This window comes from Lactuca virosa, chromosome 9, assembly GCF_052849685.1.
Source record: "Lactuca virosa cultivar CGN04683 chromosome 9, Lactuca_virosa_CGN04683_v6, whole genome shotgun sequence".
Taxonomy (NCBI): domain Eukaryota; kingdom Viridiplantae; phylum Streptophyta; class Magnoliopsida; order Asterales; family Asteraceae; genus Lactuca; species Lactuca virosa.
In genome coordinates, this window is record NC_136434.1 from 82,672,634 (window position 1) to 82,676,163 (window position 3,530).

Below are 3,530 nucleotides of genomic sequence, written 5' to 3' on the forward strand. Positions count from 1 at the left end.
CAAAGCATTACCTTGTGATGGCGTGTATGAAACTGTATCTGTTGTAGATAATCTAGGAAATAATGTATTGTGTATTAACTCTTCCACTAGCTTAGATAAAGCATCCTTATGGCATTGTCGTCTTGGACATGTAAGCAAGAAACGCATAGGCAACTCCAAAAGGATGGAGTCTTGGAGTCATTTGACCTAAAGTCAGATGATAGTTGTGAATCTTGTTTGCTTGGTAAAATGACAAAGTCACCTTTTACTGGCACTTGTGCTAGGGGTGAAGGTTTGTTGGACCTCATACACACGGATGTGTGTGGACCCTTCAGAACCGCCACAAGAGATGCTAATCGGTTCTATGTGACTTTTACTGATGATTTTAGTAGATATGGATATGTCTACCTAATCAAGCATAAGTCAGAAACCTTTGAGAAATTCAAAGTGTTTAAGCAAGAAGTGGAGAATCAGTTGGGCAGGAACATTAAGATGCTTCGATCCGATCGTGGTGGTGAGTATCTTAGTACTGAGTTCCTTGACTATCTTAAGGAATGTGGGATTGTCTCACAATTGACACCTCCTAGGACACCACAGTTGAATGGTGTAGCTGAGAGGCGTAATCGGACCTTGTTGGACATGGTTCGTTCCATGATGAGTCGAGCTTCGCTACCAATCTCATTTTGGGGTTATGCCTTAGAGACTGCCGCCCATATCCTTAATCTAGACCCTACAAAGAAGGTTTCCAAAACACCTCACGAGGTGTGGACTGGAAAAGTTCCCAATCTAGACCACATCAAGATTTGGGGTTGCGAGACTTTCGTGAGACGCGAAACTCACGATAAGCTCGAACCCCGAAGCGAAAGGTGTATTTTCATCGGCTACCCACAGAAATCCTTTGGTTACATCTTCTACAGACCCAGTGATAATGTGGTCTTTGTAGCAAGAAGAGGATTCTTTCGAGAGAGAGAATTAATGAGCCAAGGAGACAGTGGGAGGCAAATTGACCTTGAGGAAATTCAAGAGTCAAGTGGTGAAGGAACCTCAAACCCTAGCCCTCAACCTGAGGAGGAAACTCCTGTTGAGCCGACTGAAGAATCTATACCTCTGAGGCGTTCCACCAGAGTTAGGAATGCACCTGAGCATTATTATGGTTTTCATATTACTACAGAAGGTGAGACACTTATCAGTGATAACACACTGGTAAATCTGGATGAGCCTAACAGCTACACGGAAGCCATGGCAGGCCCTGAGGCTGCTAAATGGAAAGAGGCTATGGATAGCGAGATACAGTCCATGTATGACAATCAAGTTTGGAACTTGGTTGACAATGTACCTGATCGTAAGATAGTTGGGTGCAAATGGATCTTCAAGAAGAAGACCGACATGGATGGTAATGTACACACTTATAAGGCACGACTGGTTGCAAAGGGTTATTCTCAAACTCCGGGGTTGATTATGATGAGACCTTTTCACCAGTGGCCAAGATTAAGTCTATTAGGGTTCTGTTAGCCATTGCTGCATTTCATGATTATGAAATATGGCAAATGGATGTCAAAAACCGCTTTCCTTAATGGAAAGTTGGCTGAAGATGTTTACATGGTTCAGCCAGAGGGTTTTGTCAGTACAGAGTACCCCAGTAGAGTGTGTAAGCTCGAGAAATCCATTTATGGATTAAAACAGGCACCTCGCAGATGGAATCTTTGCTTTGATGAGAAAGTCAAAGAATTTGGCTTTTCAAGGAGTGAAGATGAATCTTGTGTCTATATCAAGGCTAGTGGGAGTATAGTCAACTTTTTGGTACTGTATGTGGATGGCATACTACTCATAGGAAATGACATCCCAACCCTGCAGGAAGTAAAGTCCTGGCTTAGGAAGTGTTTCGCTATGAAGGACCTTGGAGAAGCTACCTATATCCTAGGGATAAGGATTTTGAGAAACAGGAGTAAAAGACTAATTGGACTTAGTCAAAGCACCTATGTGGACAAAGTGTTGAAAAGGTTCAACATGCATAACTCCAAGAAAGGAGAGTTACCCATCCAGAGTAACGCCAGATGGAGCAAGACACAAAGCCCTAGTACTGAGGCTGAGATAGCAGAAATGAGTCGAATACCTTATGCTTCAGCTGTAGGATCGATCATGTATGCTATGACGTGTACTCGACCTGATGTAGCCTTTGCTTTGAGCATGGTTAGCAGGTATCACGGGAACCCTGGCAAGGCACACTGGACTGCGGTAAAGAATATCCTCAAGTACCTACGGAGGACTAAGGACTGGGTCCTTACCCTCGGTGGCAGTGAGGACTTGAGAGTTGTAGGGTACAGTGATGCTAGCTTTCAGACTGGCAGGGATAATTTCCGCTCTCAGTCGGGCTGGGTCTTTACTCTAAACGGAGGGGCAATTACTTGGAAAAGTTCCAAGCAGGAGACAGTGGCTGATTCCACTTGTGAATCAAAGTATATAGCAGCAAGCGAGGCAGCAAAGGAGGCTATATGGATAACGAACTTCATCGGAGACCTTGGAGTTGTACCAGCTATAAAGGAGCCAATGGAGATTTTCTGTGACAGTAATAGTGCGGTTGCCTTAGCCAAGGAACCAAGAGATCATGGGAGATCCAGACACATTCACAGAAAATATCACTTCATCAGACATCGAATAGAAGAAGGAATCCTCATGGCAAAGAGGGTATCATCGGATGAGAACCCAGCAGATCCCCTCACGAAGGGACTGACTCGGGCTAAGCATCTCCAGCATGCTCGGAGCATAGGGCTGAAGGATGATATTAGTTTTAGTAGTTAGATAATCTTGAAATTTATAAAATTTAATTGACATTTGATGATAAATAAAAGTTGTTATATATGAGTAAAGTGTTGCTATCTCTTGTCAATCGTTTACTATTATTTCTTTTTGCATGTTTTGACTTCCAGAATAATTATGTTATGGTTTATATCATATTATTCAAACTCTCCACAGTCGGTCATATGTTGGAAGTAGATATGAATCAAGACTGTCATGGGTTGGCTTGTAGAGGTCTAAGATGTTAGACAAAGCGGGGCTACAGCACTCATGAGTGCTCATAAGTTCTGAGTATTGGATTCAACCCACGCTCACTTGTATCACTTCATGGAATTTATCTCGAGTGATCGTGAGACGGTAATATCATATAAGTCTTCAAACCTAGAGATATGATTTGTTGCCTATGAGTTGGTTATGCATTGATTGCACGAAAACGCATTGGTAACTCGATGTTATAAACCGTGCTTTTGTGTGTAATTCAACAAGTAGTAGAGCAAACAAATGAGTCGAAGTTTATCTGTTCCTTCTAGGATTAGAAGCGATATCTGGGCCACTCGATGATTTTGTTTTGACCTATGTACCAGGCCCGGTCAGAACTAAATTGATGTGTTCAGTTAAGTTTTATGTCAAACAAATCGGAAATCGGGAAACAAATGCTGGACAATAAGCAAGACCATGTTCCATGTATTTGTCCGGCTGATATCTAGAACAGAGGATTATATGATCACTTATCTAAAATGGCGCTTCATAGTTCA